This window comes from Penaeus japonicus, unplaced genomic scaffold, assembly GCF_977035675.1.
Source record: "Penaeus japonicus unplaced genomic scaffold, GWHDUDI00000001_assembly GWHDUDI00000008, whole genome shotgun sequence".
In the NCBI taxonomy this organism is placed as follows: domain Eukaryota; kingdom Metazoa; phylum Arthropoda; class Malacostraca; order Decapoda; family Penaeidae; genus Penaeus; species Penaeus japonicus.
In genome coordinates, this window is record NW_028234410.1 from 35,505,987 (window position 1) to 35,526,244 (window position 20,258).

General features: G+C 49.9%; 1 protein-coding gene across 8 annotated transcripts in view; it reads right to left on the reverse strand.

Moving 5' to 3' along the window:
- LOC122256053 (orphan steroid hormone receptor 2) overlaps positions 1-20,258 on the reverse strand; it is a 173,209-nt gene that overhangs the window by 14,102 nt on the left and 138,849 nt on the right. The window lies entirely within an intron of this gene.

A 20,258-nucleotide genomic window follows, 5' to 3' on the forward strand; every position in this document is an offset into this window, starting at 1 on the left:
CGGAGGTGGAGAGCAGAAAAAGGTGGGGTGTGGGGCAAGGGAAGTGTGGGGGAAGAGGGGGGGGGTTAAGACTAGGTAGGTGGGGGGGAGGGAATGAAGGATATGAAGAAGTGGGCCAAAAGTGACGAAAGAAAGAAATAAGACAGAGAAGAGAAGTGGATAGAGACAAGATCGGAGGGGGGAGGGGGTTGTGGGGAGGAGGGGGAGGAGAAGACTTCTCATGCAGCGAGTGAGGATCATGAATAAGCCTTCATGTCTCCGTCAATTAGAGAAAGGAGTGCATGGCAAATACAGGAAGTGACGAAGATATAATGAGAGAGAAGGAGAGAGAGAGAGAGAGAGAGAGAGAGAGAGAGAGAGAGAGAGAGAGAGAGAGAGAGAGAGAGAGAGAGAGAGAATAACTAGAAATCAAAAAGAAAGAGAAAAAAGTAACAAGAAACAAGAGAAAAAATATATATACCGATGACGAAAAGAAAAGAATAAGGACGAATAAGAAGAAGAAAAAAGGGCATCTAGTTGGCAGGGGACAACCCCCACCCCACCCCCAATGTATCCGAAAAAAGCTTATAACAGTAACTCTACGCCCCCCATCCCTGCACCCTATTAAGACCTTTTCTAAATTCCAAAAGACGACTAAGGGAGAAAAAAAGTACGAAAAGAGGAAATAAAGTTGATCGAGAACTACGAAGGGGGAAAAAAAAGGAAACACGTGAACTGAAAGGGTTATGCCGAGAGGTGGATCGAGGTCAAATAAGGTCATAGAGGATGGAGTTGCACCGAGGTTCGATTCACCTTTGTTTGAGTTATTTCATATATGTCTAGGAGAAATAAAAAAAGAAAGAAAGAAACAGAGAGAACAAAAAAGAGACAGAGAAACTTTCATATGGCGAGCAAACGGTTTATTTTTATTATCATTTTTTTTCATAAACAAAACACTCTCGTTAAGAACGCCACCAACACCGTTTCAATCCTCCAGCCGCCAGAGCCTCCACAGCCGGGGACGCTGGCGAAGGGAGTCCTTTTGATCTCGGCCGGACGTCCCTCCATCCCCCACCATCCCCCTTCCCCCTATCCCCTATCCCCCATCCCGACGCAAACGGCTCGGCCCTTCCCACCGCCGCGCCGGGTCAATTACGATCGCGCGCTCTACATTTCTCGATGTCTGTGATACGTTCTGGGCGCGCGGGCGTCACATTTCCCTCTCTCTTGTGTCCCGACAATTAGCGTGCGTCGGCCCTGCTGTGCTTCTGTGTCACTCCGCTCCTGAAGGCTGCCGCATTCCGGTCTCTGTTATCTTAAACGAGGCCTTTGTCTCTCTCTATCTCTGTCTCTCTGTCTGTCTCTGTCTATCTCTCTCTCTCTCTCTCTCTCTCTCTCTCTCTCTCTCTCTCTCTCTCTCTCTCTCTCTCTCTCTCTCTCTCTCTCTCTCTCTCTCTCTCTCTCTGAGCCTGGCACCGTCGCCGGTCCTGCTCCGACGACTGGCACTATCGAGACGGCCTTTTTTTCTTCACGCGTGGAGGCCCACTTTGTTCCACGCTGTTCCACTCTCTCGTTCGTACTTTCTACCCTCAGATCGAGGCTCGGGTTCGTTCACGAGCTTCAATCCACACATTCGAAGCCTCTCTTCCCGCTTTGTATCGAGACAGAGTGATTGCGAGAGCGAAACAGCGGGAGACAAAAAAGGGGGACTTGATTTCTTCTTGAGAGAGAGAAAAACGCGCGGCACTCTTCTGATGATCACAATAAACGAGAGAGAGAGAGAGAGAGAGAGAGAGAGAGCGAGAGAGAGAGAGAGAGAGCAGTGACGTAGAGAAGCAAAAGGGTCATAGCGACGCGTGCGGTGGGGGAAGGGTGAGGAGGGGGGAAAGGGGGAGCAGAGAGGATGCTGTCACTCCGAGCTAAGTCACATGTGCAACCTCCCCTCTCCTCCCTCCCCCGTCTATCACCCCCCTCCCCCTCCCCTCTTTCAACCCTGCCACCGCGTCGATATTGCCAATCACGGAAGCACGGACAGAGGAATCCCCGATATGCACCTCGTTCGACTGTACACGCACTCGCGCTCGCACTCGATGGGCCGACGGCGCGGTCTTTGCTTGGAGGACGACTCAATGCGACGCTCTCTTAACACTCTCCCTTTCGCTCTCTTTCTATTTTTTTTTCTTCTTCTCTTTCTCTCGCTCTCCCTTGAATAAAAGCCAAGGGTGACACTGTACCCTTTCCCTTTTACGCTCTCGGTCTCGGTCGGTCGGTCGGTCTCTCTCTCTCTCTCTCTCTCTCTCTCTCTCTCTCTCTCTCTCTCTCTCTCTCTCTCTCTCTCTCTCTCTTAAACAAAGCCGAGGGTGACTGAGACTTCTCCTACAATCAATCGGCCACATGTCGAGCGCTCTTCCATGGTCGAGATCCTTGCAGCGGTGAAAGGGATTACCGACCTTCGCGGACTTCGTTACGTTTCATACTAATTAAATCCCACAGTGTGAAGTTCTACACCGCTGGTGACCGTACGGGGAGAGAGAGAAGGGGGGAGAGAGAGAGGGAGAGGAGGACGGGGTGGATGGGCAGGGGAAGGGGACGGGAGATGGGGAAATATGGATGGAGAGGAGGGAGGAGGTAAAGGAAAGGATGGGGAGGAAGATGGGTTAGGTAAGAGGAAAGAAGGGCAGGGAGAGGAGGAAGGTAGGAAGGAAAGGAGGGATAGAGGGAGGGGAGGTGAGGGAAGGGAGTAAGTGAAGAGGAAGAAGGGGGCCTGGAAGATGAGATAGATAGATAGATAGATAGATAGACAGATAGATAGAGAGGAGATGCAACCAGCGGCTTTGTCGATTCGGATCAACGAAGGAAAAAAACAAGAAAAAGTGAGAGAAAAAAAGAAAGCATTTGAGTGGGAAATGCAGTTGTTCCGAGCGCCGAGGGAGACCCATTGAAAAGGAGTTGGAAATCAAAACAAAACAGCAACTGAAAGCGAATTCGAAAGTGTGCTGGCGAGACGACCAAAGGATGGAAGAGCGGGGAATGGGGAGGGGGGCGATCGGCCGAGGGTAAGGGTGGGGAGGGGCCATGGTGGTAGGAAGAGCCTCCATTCAATGAGACAAAAGCATTCTTTATTTAAACGTTTTGTTCTATACCGTTCTGCTGATGTCACCACTCTGGGTCATTCCAATCCACACGGCGTCCAGGCTGTTCTCGGTGGGACACAGTTCACATCAAAGGTAATGTGAACTGGGAGTAAAGGTGAGTAAAAGATGAAGACAAAAAAATCAACTTGCATGTTTAACCTCTCCTTTAAAAAATCTACAGTGATCGATCAAGTAAGTACTCAATAAAAGGTACCTGTAATAATCAGTAAAATAAGTGTTCTGCAATAACAACAATAAAACCAACGTCTTCCGCACGTCTTCCGTACACGAAAGGTTCCGAGTGAGATTCGGCAAAAGACGAAAGAGGACACGATTGCGCTGACAGACAGACACTTTTGATCTAATCAACAAGCCCCAAACTCCCTCCTCCTTTGACCCTTCATAAAACAACCCTATTTCCTTCTTGGCCTCCCTCCGCCTCCCTCCCCCTCCCTCCCTCCCTCTACCCCCACCCTCATCCCCACAGCCCCGATAACAACAACAGAACAAAAACACGAGCAGCATCGCCATCTCCGCGTCAGGATGGAGAAGGCGACGGCGGCGGGGCGAGCGGGGAGAGATGGGGGGGGGGGAGGCAAGGGGCAAAGGGAAGGGGGGAAGGGCGAGGGGTAGGGGGACGGCGTGCCAGGAAGCTACCACCGCTCCTGAGGGACCTTGACATTCTGAGGGTACAGGGGAGATACCCAAGCTACCCTCCCCCTCCTGAGAGCGTGCACGTATGTGGTGGTTGTGTGCAGGGCGCCCGCGTGTGCTTGTGATTGTGTGGCAGTACAGAAGGGGAGGTATACCAACAGGGGAGAAGAGGTGGAGGTGGAGGAGGAGGTGGAGGAGGAGGAGGGGGTGCAGAAGGAGGTAAGGAGGGAGGGGTATATGCTGTATGTGGGTGGTGTCGCCACAGATTATAAAGGTCACTTGCACAAGCGCTACCTTACCCCCCCCCCCACCTCTTCCCCCCCTTCACCGTCACCGCATACACACTTTTGCTCAACTGCCGTCTTGGGAGACTTCCTGTTCGCGGAGTCTCTATTCCAGCTCCGGGGATAATGCGGAGTACACCTTCCGCATATATACTCTAAGACAGGTCTTACCAGTCGCGTCACGGTAGCAGTGTTTGGAATGCATTACTGTCGCATCCAGAATCCGCGTATGCCTGGACACACACGCATGCACAAAGAAACACATACAAACACAAACAAACGCAAGAGCACGAGGTATCCCAGCCCGTAAAATATTTATACCCGACTTGAACGAGGCGACAAGCTACCCTTACGCCGGTTAGAGTGACAAGGTAAGCCGGAGAGCGTGTTACAAAGGGAGCTGCACCAGAAACCCGTGTGCAATTGGTGCTCAATGGGGCCTTCGGTGCCAATTTCAAAGGGACGCTGGCGGCGGCGCAAGTTTACACAGGCGCCCGGGAGAGGAAAGGGCGTTTGGGACAAAACCGCAGGAATGGGGAGTAAGAGAGAGAAAGAGAGAGAGAGAGAGAGAGAGAGAGAGAGAGAGAGAGAGAGAGAGAGAGAGAGAGAGAGAGAGAGAGGGTAGGTCAGATGGAGGAGGAGTACAATCCACGGAAGAAAGGGTAGGGTCTTGTAAAATGGCACGGTGACATACCGAAGAATGTAAGTGTTATGACAAGTGTCCGTCGCGACTGCCAGTATAAATGCCGGTCACGGGAACCAGGTCTCCAGACCACTGAAACCTGCACCTCCCTTTCCCTCCCCTCCCCTACCCCACCCATCCCAACCCAACCCAACCCAACCCCAGATCCCTATCCCCATCCCTAGCCCGGGAACCAGTTTCTCGCCCGGCTGGAGGCTGCTCCTCGCAAGACGGATGCATTCCACGTTCGCATTCCGGATCGCGCATTACCCGGGTGCAGACCAGGTGCGCTGCAGGCTTTCCAACGGTGATCAATGGGCGAGCGGAGTACCCGTCGATGATTCGAAATCTGTTTATGGATTCGTCCCGACGCGGCGATGCAACTTGCAGCAGCTCTCGTGCCGCCGTCTCCGTCTACTGACCTTTTTTTATTAGTTATAAAAAAAAACTCGATGTAGAATAATATACAAGGACGCTGCACGATGTCCTAGCGGATCAGATCGGCAGCAAGTTGTAACAGGACATTCTAGGATTAGAATCGAAGTGATTGTGCCTTCTCGCGTATGACCATCCCCCGTTGCCCCCTCCCCCCTCTCCTCCCCTTCCCGCCTCCCCCTCCCTCATACAGAAGCCAAAAACTAAAGTGGAACCTTGCTACATTGCACGCATGCATGTTGCAGACACGCGAAACTTCGCAGGCACCTCGTCATACAACAAGCACTTAAAAAAAAAACGCGGCCCTGCAAAAACAATCACATTTCCCACAGCAAACATACACACACAAAAAAACACAAGACCATAAAAACAACATTCAAACATCTAAACACACATCTCCAAAAGGGGAACGGCGCAGAGACGGACGCAAAGAGGCGAGCGAGATCGAACGAGGCCCCCGGGTAACCGTTGTTAACACGGTGTCCGACGTCACAGCGGGACAGACGGGGTTCACCTGGTCTTCCTCAGGTGTACGCCACCAGGAAGCAATTATTGGACAAGCTGCTGCTGCAGCTAGATGGGGGAGGGGGGAGGAGGTGATAGAGGGGAGGGATGAGGGGAGAAGGGGGAGGGGGGCAGGAGGAGGAGGAGAATGGGGGGGGGGCAGGAGGAGGAGGAGAATGGGGGGGGGGCAGGAGGAGGAGGGGGGAGTCGTTGGGACACAAAAACGTGATCAATAGTGCCTAGTCAGCCCGGATAAAGGGCGTGACATTTAAGTTCGGGTCGCCTAAGGTCACCTCGGCAGCGATCCGGTAGTTCTAGAAAATTCTCTGGACGTCGGCCTTCGAGGCGGGATCGGCTTGGTTCCGTTGCAATTGCAAACAGAAGGTCGTCCTTCAAGAAATTTTAAAATATAGGCACACACACACACACACACACAACTCCGCCCTCCACTTCCTCCTCCTCCTCCTCCTCCAGGCGACGCGACAGGGTCTCATGACGACGAGCTTTGAGACGACCACCAGAACCACCCGCGGAAGAGACGAGGCGGGCGTATTTTACTCCCTCCGCCTCCATAACAACGCCCGCATGAGTCGGCCTCGCAACCGGTATTCCTACATCGGCTAAACAGAGAGAGAGAGAGAGAGAGAGAGAGAGAGAGAGAGAGAGAGAGGAGAAGGGGGAAGAGAGAGAGGGAAAGAGAGAGAGAGGAGAGGGGAGAAGAGAGAGAGGGAGAAGAGAGAGATGGGAGAAGAGAGAGAGGGAGAGGAGAGAGGGAAAGAGAGAGAGAGAGAGGAGAGGAGAGAAGAGAGAAGAGAGGGGAGAGAGAGAGAGAGAGAGAGAGAGGAGAGAGAGAGAGAGAGAGAGAGAGAGAGAGAGAGAGAGAGAGAGAGAGAGAGAGAGAGAGAGAGAGAGAGAGAGAGAGAGAGAGAGAGAGAGTGGGGGATTGAATAGAGGGAGAGAGAAAAAGAGAAAGAGAGAAAGAGAGGGGAAGAGATGAAGAGATGAAGAGATGAAGAGATGGAGAGAGAGAGAGAGAGAGAGAGAGAGAGAGAGAGAGAGAGAGAGAGAGAGAGAGAGAGAGAGAGAGAGAGAAAGAGAGCGAGATAGGTATTTAAGTGTTGACTCTATTCAAGGGATAGTGAAAGAGAGAAAGAGTACGCTCTGGATTATCATAGGAGAATATGTGTACGTTTTGGTTACCACTGCACGGTCGTTCAAGACAGCGACCTATTGTCCGCCTCTGGCCACAACAGCAATGGCAGTTTCAGAAGTGTGCATAAACAGAGGATGTCACGGGCGCCGCACAGAATTGAGACACCAGTCCCAAGAAGTCGCCACAGCTCGTTAACACCGATTTCAGCATCGTTTATATGAATGCTAATATACGCTCCCCTGCTCACTCGGCCACAGGCATTTACACATGCGAGTCAACACTGATAAAAGCCGACCCGCGTCCACATTCGTTGACATCACGCATCCTGTCCAAACATGGCCGAACATGACCCGGACCTCATGTGCACAGGCGAGCCCGTTCCCGGATGCCCCGAGAAGACAGTCTACAGGTAATGGAGATGAGTTCCCTCGAGCCGGCCGACGCGTCTTAGACTCTCTTCCTCTCTTCCTCTCTTCCTCTCTTCCTCCTCCTCCTCCTCCTCCTCCTCCTCCTACTCATCATCATTATCATCATCTCTCATCTTCATTACGTTCCCCTTCCCGGCACTTCATAAGGAAAGTGGCACACGTCTACAGCCTCACAGATATACGGCTCCTCCTCGACGCAACGCGACACGCAACGCATCCGCACTGTAGGAGAGGAAAACCTACAGCAACAATTGCAGTGAAAATAAGTACGAAGAAGACTAGGGAAGACACAGAAATTCCCCGAAACGTCCCTTCAACTCGTCCCATATCATTCCGCGCATTTCCGAATCCAAATGGCCCGGTTTTTCGAAAGGTCTTGACAACTAGTGCGAAATGGCGCCCCCCCTCCCTCTCACACTCAAACTAAGACCAGTAATTAATGCGACGAAATATGAACTCGTGCCACGCGAGGGGCTAACGAAAATAAACCTTGCACGTGAGGTCTGGCAAGCAACAAGTGACGGAGGGGGGAAATGAACGTGCACTCGCAGTAATGTCCGACATGACGACAGAAAAAAAAATACGCAGGACGCACGACTAGATTATCAATGTAATCAGCTCTCATGTGCGAGGCATGAAAGTTGAACGACCTCTCGCAAACGAGCACAGGCTCGAGAGAATCAGGTCATGGCAGAGCTCACCCGGGGCGGCGACCGCGTGAGGGGAACCACCGAGAGACCCCCGGGCGCCGCGCAAATCCTGTGACGTCATCGAAAACCCGAGCGACGTCACGCCTCTTCCCGCGAACGCCGTGCTGCACAGACGCACGCACGCACGCACGTACATGTAGGGTCGGCCGCCGCTATGGAAACAGACCCGAGCCTTCACGCTGTAAGGATCGTGGTGGTCTCTTGGTATAGCGAAATGGAGTGAAAACGAGTCTTTGCGAAAGAGATAGAGAAAGAAAGAGAGGGAGAGGGAAGGGAGGAAGGAGGGAGGCAAAGAGAGAGAGAAAAGAGAGAAAAAGAGAGAAGAGAGAGAAAGAGAAGAGAGGAGAGAAGAGATGTGAAGAGAAGAGAAGAGAAGAGAAGAGAAGAGAAGAGAGAGAGAGAGAGAGAGAGAGAGAGAGAGAGAGAGAGAGAGAGAGAGAGAGAGAGAGAGAGAGAGAGAGAGAGAGAGAGAGAGAGAGAGAGAAAGAGGCCAGACGTAGAGACCAGACGAACGAACAGCTCATGTTACCCGGAACAATCAAGTAATAGGAACGACAGAGAGAAAGAGGGCGGGTAAGGAAGAAAATCTCAGAAGAATAAATGGGGGAGCGACAGATGTAAACGAAGCACGAAAGGTAGAAGAAACAACCGAAAGACGAGACGGAAAATGAGGATCTGATGTCAGGATGCAGTGCGAGATAGATAGGAAGAGTGAACGAGCAGGACACAAAGGAATACATACATACATACATACATACATATATATATGTATATATATGTACATGTACATGTATATGTATATGTATATTATATATATATATATATATTATAATATATATATATGTATATATATATATGTATATATATATATATATACATATATATATATATATATATATATATATATATATATATATTAAATATATGTATATGTATATCTATATGAATATGTGTGTGTATGTATATATAAATATATATATATATATATATATAAATATATATATATATATATATATATATATATTACATAAAGAGAGAAAGAGAGAGAGAAGAGAGTGAAGGGAGAGGAGGGAGAGAGAGAGAGAAGGGAGAGAGAAGGGAGAGAGAAGGGAGAGAGAAGGGAGAGAGAAGGGAGGGATAGATAGATAGAGAGAGTAGCCGTGTCGCGAGAAGAGAGAGAGAAAGAGGACATAGCGAGGGGGCCGAGGGGCTGGCTTCTAGGGGAAAGGGGGTGGGGGGGGGGCGACTCGAGGACTGTCGGGTAGAAGCAGCAGCAGCAGCAGCTCGGTGAAGTCGGTGACCCCGGTTGGATCGATCGTTGTCTCGGTGAACTAGGCCGGGTCGGGTCAACACACGGTCGGACGGCGCCCCGCCACTCGGGCTGGCTGGCTGGCGGGGTGAAGGCCATCCGCCACGCTGCCTGCAACCGAGGGCGGGGAGGGGCCGGCAGGGCAGGGGGCCAGGGGGCTAGGGGGCCAGGGGGGAGGCACCCTTGCTATCGCCCCTGCTTGCTACTGTGCCTCGCCGCAAGCACTCCGAGTGAGTAGCCTGCAGTACGGAAGGGGGGGGGGGCTGGAATCGCCTCCTCGGCCGAGTAAAGGTGAACCCGGTGGGTCTGGGCGCCCCTGTCCCCTGGCCGTAAAGAGGCTCGCTAGCGCAGGTCCCGAGCAAGAGGACGCCCTCCTCCCCGTTCATCTCCAGCCACAGGCGGGCGGGCGGGCGCCCCTTGGTGTGTACAGAAGGGAAGCCGAGCTCGAGTACTGGCTGAACCTGCTGCTACGACTGTGACCTGATCGATTGTGCGCCTCCCCCCCACCCTCCACCTCTTCCTCCCCCCTCCCATCACATCGTCCGTGTGACCCCCTCCCCCACCGCTCCCCCTTCACTAGGTCCTCGGCGCGGCAGGTCACGCGGCGAGGCCACCGGCCCTGACATTATTGACGTCCTACCTGACCTTTCATGACCTTTATCAAAACAGGGAGTTCGGACTTTCTTATGGCCGGGTCTTACTGCCACGTGTATTGAGGGGCTGTGCGGGGTTACTCACCACACTTCGCGTCCAGAATGCAGAGAAAAATACATGGTTAATAAGAGTAATAACCATCACAATAAATAAAACGACGTACCTTTAAGCGTAAATTCATAACAGTGTTACAACTATACCAGCCAGCCCCGAGCGAAGATTTAAACTCCGCATAACATTACACTCGACCTCACGTCCTCGCACCACGATAACTACTAATCCTCAACCCGTACTGACGGAGCAAAAACATGTACCCCCCCCCTCACGCTATCTATCCTGTACCATCATAACCTGCCGGGTACAGAGAAGGGTACACTACAGGTACTGTCACGACGTCCCAATCTCACAAGTGTCACCACTCCCCGTTACACACACACAAACACACACGCACACACACACACATACACACGTACACACACACACACACACACACACACAGCCGCGCCTGTCCTACACCTGCTCTCTTTTATCCTTCACACTTGTCAGGACTGTCAACACCTGTACCGCGTGCCTGAGTATTCTAAATATATCCTGTCCAATGGAAATGGAAAATGGGGTAAAAGAGATAAACTTAATTGTGAAACTGAAAATCCGGGTCGCTTCCGTATTGAAATGTTGAATGAATGTGTGTATGTATCTACGTATGTGTGAATGTGTACATACACACAGCGCGGACATGCAAAACACACATTAAAGTAAAGCTACATTTCGAAAAAAAAATCAAACAAAACTCAACACTAAAAACATGAAAGAAATTGTGGAGAGTGTAAAAAAAACAAAAAAACAAGTGTTCGTTTCCCCGCCATTTTTACTAACCAGGATAACAATCAAGTATTATTAAGTGATGGTGTTTTCAGCTGACACGCTATATGGGCGACGAGTGTAAAAAAAAGGCATATTCAATAGATATAGGGTAAAAAAAACAATCTTTCTATTGCAAGTCTGAAAATGACTAAGAAGGGAGATAAAAAAAGGCGAATTGAGAGCTTGGGAACCGAAAGTGAGTGAGTGAGAGTGAATGAATGAGTGAGCGAGTGAGTAAGAAGAGAAGGGGAAGAAAAGGAAGATTAAACAGGTAAAAAACAGAACTTCCTAAACGCACGCCAAGCCACAACACCTGATATCGTGAACAGCTTGAGTTATTGACCTATTGAGTAGGAGGAAGGGGAGGGGAGGGGAGGGGAGGGGAGGGGAAGGGGAGGGGAAGGGGAGGGGAAGAGGAGGGGGGAGGGGGGAGAGAAACGTCGATCTTACAATACTTTCGCCTTTTTCATACAAGTAAGCCATTTTACAATCTGACAAGCTAGGATCGATACTAGTAACAAGAAGCAAGTGTTCGTTACACGTGCGTGGCTTCGGCTGGCCACGTGGCGAGGTCAGCTTAGGTTAGCCGCCTGGGAAGAACTTTCAACAACAGCACGTGCGCCGCAATGAGAAAGGCCAAAGCGGTTAGTAATAATATTCATGATAATGATGATGATGAGGATGATGATGATGATAATGACAGTATGATTCGGATGATGATGATGATAATGACAGTATGATTCGGATGATGAGGATGATAATGACAGTATGATTCGGATGATGATGATAGTAGTGGTACTGGTACTGGTGGTAGTAGAGAAGAAATATAATAATGTAGATAATATTTATCATCATTATAACTATTATAATCATCATTATTATTAACATAATTATTAATATTACTATCAATATGATCGAGATAGCAACAACAATAATAAATGCAGGATATACTGGAAGAAATTTCAGTCAATCATGTAAAGGGAAAAAAAACGTGACCACAATAATGTGAAATGAGCCGTCTCTCGTGGCACCTCGATTACACAACCTTGAAGTAAGTTATTACAGTTAGCACATAGCGCGCTTCGTTAATTCCCGGTCACACAGGAGAGAAAACCTTCGATCTCCAAAGGGCCTTAAAGGGAAAGCTCCTTACACACAAAACGACAAAACGACAATAAAAAAAAAAAAAATTGAAGAGGCAATTTCGAAAACAAAATCACCCCCCAAAAAAGAAGACGGATTGAAAACAACATCAGAACAAATAAACAAACAACAAAACTGTCAATAAAAAAGCAACACAAGAGAGAAAAAGAAGACATATAATACATTAAACAAACACAGAAATAGTGAGAAAGGTCGCTGCACGGAGATCCGAGCAGTAGATGACTATAAACAATAAGTCAGACATTATGAATGCACGTTCCGTTACGTAATCTAAGCTTCAGATCAAATGCCAGAAGAATAAAATTACCAAGAATAAAAACATTGACTGTATCCATGATATTATAATTGCAATACTAACTTTAAATGTCTCTATATATATTTTTTGTGATTACCATCATTATATTACTGGGTTAAAGAAAGTGAGTGAGTGAGTGAGAGGAGAGAGAGAAAGAAGAGAGAGAGGGGAGAGAGGAGAGAGAGAAGAGAGAGAAGAGAGAGAGAGAGAGAGAGAGAGAGAGAGAGAGAGAGAGAGAGGGAGAGGGAGAGAGGAGAGAGAGAAGAGAGAGAGAGAGAGAGAGAGAGAGAGTGAGAGGGAGAGGGAGAGAGGAGAGAGAGAGAGAGAGAGAGAGAGAGAGAGAAGAGGAGAGAGAGAGAGAGAGAGAGAGAGAGAGAGAGAGAGAGAGAGAGAGAGAGAGAGAGAGAGAGAGAGAGAGAGAGAGAGAGAGAGAGAGAGAGAGAGAGAGAGAGAGAGAGAGAGAGAGGAGAGAGAGAGAGAGGAGAGAGAGAGAGAGAGAGAGAGAGAGAGAGAGAGAGAGAGAGAGAGAGAGAGAGAGAGAGAGAGAGAGAGAGAGAGAGAGAGAGAGAGACCGAGCGAGCGAGCGAGAGTCTATGTGTGTCTAAGTGAATGTGTGCGAGGGCCTCCGCGCGTGACCTAATCGATTGAAAGTCCAGGTCGCGGCGATTCCAGGTCGGGTCACGGCACATTCTCACCTTCGCATTCACCTTCAACACCATCGCTTTCACTCGCCAGCGCCCCCGCCGCCGCTGCCGCCGTGGTCAGAGCACCATACTGACGAGGCTACTTCTCGGGAGTGACTTAGCCGAGCGTGTCCGGCGCCTCGGGGGAAAAGACACGCTCTCCTCGCAAAGTAGCTCATCAGGCGATTTCGCACGGGGACTGTCGGCGGGTGCTGCTGCTTTCGACTCGCGGTTCGACTTCACTCGCGGTTCGGCTGGCTCGGAATGGCGTCTCCCCGCGGTCGCCGAGGGAACACGTCTACTACCGCAACAGAGCTCGTCCGATACGCCCTCCCCTCTTTTTCTTATCATCCCTTCTACCTACTCCTGCTTCCTCCCCTCCTTCTCTTATCCTCCCTCCCTTTACCTTCCCTCCTACCTACTCCTGCTACCTAAGCCCTCCCTCTACCCATCCTCACTACCTACCCTCCCCTCTCCACCTCCTCCTCCTCCTCCTACCCATTCCTCCCCGTCACCCCTCCTTCCCCCCAACCCCTCCTCCCCCAGCCGACCCCAGGCCACCCATGCAGAGTGTCGAGCGCCCCAACCTGTTCTCATTCTTTAAGTCCGCCGCGGATGGCGTTCCAACACTGCGAGAGGCGGCGATTTCACACACTCGGACTGAACGGTCGCTGTCTCCGCGTAAAAGACTCGCTCGCTGCGATACCCGCCCCCTTTCCGCGAGTCACTCGGGACGGACGCAATCGCAAACACATAAAGAGCTCCTATAAATCACCCTTTGAGGAGCGAGCGAGTTCCACACTGTCACGCGGTTAAGTATCCAGCCAGTCTAGGAGATCGGTCACGGGCGCTCGCAACTAACTGGTCGATCTCCGCCAGAGTAAACCGCCATCCCAAAACACATGACTAACGCCGAAGACATGTCACCAGCAAGGCCACATACAAAGATTGGTAGAACTTCCATAACGTCTAAACTCGGTTGCAGACAAACCGTCAGACTCATAAGACAGGTATGCGCTGATCACAGAGACACTTCGCAAACGGATGACGGAGCACAATTACGAGGTGTAAGCGTGCGCGCGTATCAAAGGCATGCATATACATGTACAACTCAGTAATAATAAAACAAGCCGCACTTACTCCAAGCAAGCCAAGGACAGCACTAAAATAAAAAAAATAAAAACTCACTTTCACTGCACTGGTCACTTGCAGTCGTACAAAGTACTCGATCAATGCCACGCCGAGAACATTTCCAATTCTACACGACACATCAGGAAGCACAATGTGTGTAATGGGCTCACACACACACACATACACATACACACGCGCGCGCGCTCTGACACACCCTAGGGCAGACGAGTCGACACAGGCACTGCTTCCTCACCAGGGATAGATACTGACTGAGGACCTGGACGACAGACGTGTGTGTGTCTGCGGGAAGGGGGGGGGGGGAGGGGGCTGGTTTCCTAGCGAGGATCACAAGTCACATCCTTATCATCCCAGAGTGCCCAGTCCCCCCCCCTCTCCCTCTCCCTCCTTATCTGGTGACCTCGTGACCTTGGACCCCTGATAGTAGGACCTACCTAACGCGGCGGGATTTTCCTACAGGGGGGGAGGCTAGAGGGGTGGGGGGGTGGGTCCTGAAGTAATGAACACCTTTGTTTCGTTTTTGATTGATTTTTTAGGGAGGCAAGACGATATAAACGATGAATATATCATTACCATGTCGCCAGATAGACTTCTTGCAAAACACGAAGACAGAATACGACTCGAATGACAAGACCCTTATTAATAAACGTAATTTAAAATATGCTTGGCAAACCTCTCCATCTACGTGACCTAAGGTAAAATCCGACGTCGGTCATTCCAGATCCTTAACAGAATACCAGCAAGAGAGAGATAGAGAGGGGGTGGGGGGTAAAGTAAACGATACCCTACCCTCCTACCCTCCCCCCTCCTCCCTCTCCCCATCCCCCCTCAGCTCAATATCTTGGGTCATGACATGAACAAAGAACCATGACCTCGGGCTTATCACTAATTTGCCTAACCCTTCTCTTGTCCCTCTGACCTAAACAAACAGACCCCCCCTCCCTCCCTCCCTCCCTCTCTCTCTCTCTCTCTCTCTCTCTCTCTCTCTCTCTCTCTCTCTCTCTCTCTCTCTCTCTCTCTCTCTCGACCGCCATTGCTTGTGGCGACGTCGGATATTTTCCCTGTGAATAAATCTTAAATTCCATCGTTTCTCGTCGGTAACAACAACTTTAATTAATTCATTGATACGATTAATACTGTATATTGACCGTAAACATTTCTTCGTCCGTAGCAATGATTCTTTTAACTTATGATTGGGAAAAACAACAACATAAGTACTAATTTCGTGACGAAATTCTCTGTTTCCCACCCTCAAGATGGGGTAATTGAAAGTGCCAGCAAGCGTAGTGAAGGGCAGCTGTGGCACCCTGGCAGCTTGGCACCATCACCTGAGTGCGCCGAGAGCATCATCGTTACTGTCAGAGTTACTTATGTGGTGTTTGCGCTTCCCATGAGAGCCTCGGGTGGGAGGGCGAGGGCGAGGTGGAGTGGGAGTCCTAACATGCAGGCGATTTTTCTTGAGATTTTCCGTTAAGCGACTCGTTTAATTCCCCTTTGTCATCCATTTGCCAAATTGGCGTGATGCGGCGTAACACGTTGCCCAATAGCAAAACAAAACAAAAGATGATCTTTCAACATTCTGCTTTCCCATTTCCGATGAATGTTATTTTGCAACGGTGTTTTGGCGAATGAAATGCCCTCAACATGAACCAATCAACCGACTCACTGACCTTTTCTATACGACCGTGACGAGATATGCGATCGACAAAAGGACAAGGTTATAAACTGACATGAGAACCATCCCGGGCAACGTTGCATCACTCCTCCCCCGCGGGTTGAAGGTTTCCGTGACGTCACAGATGTAAACAATGGTTGAGCACGTAGGTCGACTCCTGACTCACCCTTACCTAGGCTACATAAACACACACTAACGCCTCCCTGTCTCAACCTTACATTCTCACGAGGTGCATGCATGCAAGAAGGGTGTTTCGTTTCATCTTTAAGGTCGTCAATTTCAATGGAGATATGCAATCTATGAGTACAAGAAAGGTACATGTAGGGGTTAGTAATACCAACCATCGTTGTAAACACTATACAACTTATTTCTCAAACTACAGGCAACACACATCTATCAATAACAAAGAAAACCACATGAATAATCGAACAGCAAGTGCTTAGAAGTGCCAGAAGTTAAAAGGAACTATGCGCTGAACACGTCACTACTTAAGTGGCTTTTGAAGCCATCGCGATTTTCTCCCACGCCTCCTCGAAGAAAATCAATCAAGAGTAGAAAAAAGTAAGAGCAATTTCGGCTCCCCTAATCACGCCCACGTCTAGCGGTGAACTGCAGCGCACAACACCCGTAAGGGAGGGAGGAGGAGCCCATACCAAAGGGTAATCTTGCGCTCTATGATTGGGTCTTCGGGTGTTGTCTGAGAGCCTGCGGGTCACTAGGCCGAGGATAAAAGGCACAGCCGGGCTCCAGGAGATGCAGCGCCCCCTCGAGGACATGCGCAGGAGCCGTGTTGAAGCTCAGGTAGCGAGGACGGGCGGCCCGCCTCGGTGCCGGAGGGCCCACACGCCGCGTCCTCGAGTCCCCCCACACTCCTCCGAGGCCCGAGTGACCACGTACAGGCGAGGGGCGCTGGGGCGAGGCAGGTCACGCCCACATTTACACCTGTGGCTCCTCCACACACACACACACACACACACACACACACACACACACACACACACACACACACACACACACACACACACACACACTCTGCTTCGTCATGATTATCAAATGGTGACTAAATCGCAACGCCTTCCTTCGCCCGCACACACACACACACACACGCACACGGAGCGGCTCCCTATCGCTCTGCAATTCAGTCCACGTCGGGAGATAATATTTTCCATCGCTCTGCCGTCCGTACCCCGCATGCCCAGGGGAGAAGGGAGATAGGGCAAGACGCGTCCTAAAGAACCGAGCCTATCCTACGTGCGCTCATCCAGAGGAAACCCTCAGGACCCAACGACGGCGTCCCGAATCACCAGGATGCCACGAATGTGCGTCCTACCCGCGATCCCCCGTCAAAGAAGCTGTTGTTGAGCGTCCGAGCCTCGCTCTGTCCCTCTCTCCTTCAGCTCCTACGCGTCGACCTGAGGTCCCTGAGCCTCGCTCCTTGAACCAGGTCCTCGCCCGCCTACACTGATCTACTTCTTTCCTGCTTGAGGAGGAGGTGGATGTGGATGTGGAGGTGGAGGCAGTCCCCTTCCCTCCCACCCTCCCTCTGGAGCGGGTCCTGGTCACCGTGACCTTCCAGCGGCGGCGGCGGTGACCCTGGCTGGGCGGTCACCTTCACCGGTGCAGGTTTTTGCTGACCACCTTACCTGGCCTCGCTCCGGCCCTCACTCCACCCATATTCCTCTTTTATTTATAACCTACAATTATTTCTCCCGTCGACCGTTTACGCCAGTGCCGTCAGCGCTGCGCGAAGGCCTATTACAGCCAACATCTCGCGAGTTAGGCCTACGCCAGACGATCTGATGGTCGCCGACGAGAGTTTGTCCTTGAAACATTCCTCCCGTGTAAAAATGCTGAAGCTTCAACAACCCACCGTAAAAAAAGGCAAGTTTCCCCTCGCGATGGAACCCGTTTTTAGCAGCCACGACGAAAGGCAGTACCGCGGCGAAACCTCTCGATTCTGATGAAAAGCAAACGCAAAAATAAGACGTCCGTGTTAGGAGAGTGCAGAATCTCGAACTTCACTTGTGGGATAGGGGCAAGTCCAAGCAACTTCCCTTCTCTCAGAACAACCTCCTATGTTGGGATGGCGATCCTATCGATGATTTAAAAAAGGGTCTGGAGTTTTTAATTCGAGCGAGGTCTGGACTCGAGGGGCTGATGGGAGGCGCAGGAGATGGGGGTAGGGTGGGGGTGGGGGTGGGGAGAGGGGACGAGGTGCCTCTAAGGCCTCGTTCTTTTCATGCTATCGGAGTTCCGTACCAGGAGCCAAGGACACGACTCGAGACAAGCGCTTCTGGAGCAGCGAGTGAAGCACATCGCGTCCGTCACGCATGCGCCGCGACCACACAAGGAGGAAATGATAATGGCCTTATAGGTCGTCCTCCAAACCGTCCTCCTCCTCCTCAGAGAACGCATTTAGAGATGAAGTCACTGGTGCCTCCTCGTCTCCTCCTCCTTCTCCTCCTCCTCCTCCTCCTCCCCGTTTGGATATCTCCCTCCCCTCTCCCCCCTACCTCCGACCAGCCCCAGCAGCTTCAGGTGAGGCAGGTAGGTCTCCTTCGGCAAGTCACTCAGCAGTCTGGTCATGTCCAGTCAGGCAGGTCACTCGTCTAACCCGACCGACCCAGCCTTGGGGCTTCTGACCTGCTCTCTTCATTCCTCCGCTTCGTTTTCCGCTTCCTTTCTTGCATTCCTCTTGAATCGTCATTAATAGCATTTTGTCTGCTTGCTCTCAAGTCATGGCTGGTAATTCTTGAAATGTTTTGCAGTATATAAAAACGAGTGTGTGTGTGTGTATGCATATATATGTATATATGTATATATATATATATATATTATATATATTATATAAATATATATATATATATTATATATATTATATATATTATATATATTAATATATAAATATAAATATAATATATATATATATATATATATATAAAATATATATATATATATATATATATATTATATATATATATATATATATATATATATATATATATACATAAATAATATTAATACAGTGTTCCTATTTTCCTTGATTCTCTCAAAACTAATCTAGCGCACCACCAAAAACGACCGATTAGCGACTCATTAAACAATTATCTCCCATCTACCGACCTTGCACATCAGCCTCCCTGATTCTGCAGGTTGTGTTAATGTTATCACTTCGAAAAAAAAAATAACGACTCAGGAATTTCACACAGCCTTCATCCGCCTCATGGCCGTCGCATGATTTCCCAACCCGGCCTTCGTCCGCGGCCTAACTCCTCCTCTTCCATCTCGGTCAGACCCGAACAACACCCGTCAATAGTCAATGCAAACGCATGCTGATCAATGGTAATCCGACGCGAATGCTTCTGGGTGCCTCGGCGGTATGGCCTGGCTAGCTACTACCCCTTACGCTTACCCCTTACCCCTTCCCCTTCCCCTGCCCGTACCCGCGCCTGTGCCCTCTTCCCCCTTCCAGTGCCCCTTCCCCTACCCCTCCCCCTGTCGCGGCGGCCTGGCCTGCACCTCTGCCAAATACCGTACCCTCATTAGGCATCGTCTGGACCTGACCTCCGAACAGCTATCATAAAGGGGTTCCGTTCTTGGCCCTCTAGATGGAAAGCGACCGGCGTTCGGACGATGCTTGCTCGGATGTTGACGACGCGATGGCAAGTGAGAACTACGAAATGTAATCTACATACGAAGCTAACAATAAGAAAAGACGGAGAGGTATTTTAAAGCAATGCTTGACGTTTCCCAAGATCAGCGCCCCATTATCAGGTCCCTTAAAACAACGACAGCAAAAACACCCTAGTCGCACTATCGGCGAAATCGCGCAGGCAACTCAGAACGAGGAAGCTCGGAGTGTTTTAGGTGCGAATTCCCAACGTTTATCGAGGACAGGGCATTAAGCATAACAAGTTGTTCCCTCACCTCCTCTTCCATGTGTCTCGTTAGCTACCTCTCCCCACACCCTCCCACCCTCTATACCCCTCTTCCCCCTCTCCTCTCCTCCCACCTCAATCAGCAAGGCAGGACGCGTACAGAGTCGTCCAGGGAGTGCCTAGTAATGCCACATCGGTTCGGACTCTTTCTTACTCTCCTATTTTCTCAAGAACGTTCGACAAGTCCATTATATCTCTAAGACATCTACACCTCCTGCGGGATCCTCTCTTCGGAATTAATCCTATTCCAGATGTGCTTTTCAGTCTCCGATTTCCAATGTGATATCAATGAATTCTACTGAAATGACGTTGGGAAGAAATGCGACAATCAAAATGATCATCCACATACGAGCGTTAGGGAAAAATATGAAAATCGGAATGAAATTTACCGAAATGACGTTAAGAAAAGAAAGAAAAAGAAAAAAGAAAGAAAGAAAGAAAAAAAAACAGACCTAAATACAACAATCAGAAAGAAACATACTTAGGAAAATGAAACGGATGAAAATCGGAATGAAATTGACTGAAACGAGACAAACAACAAAAATAATAATAATAATAATAATA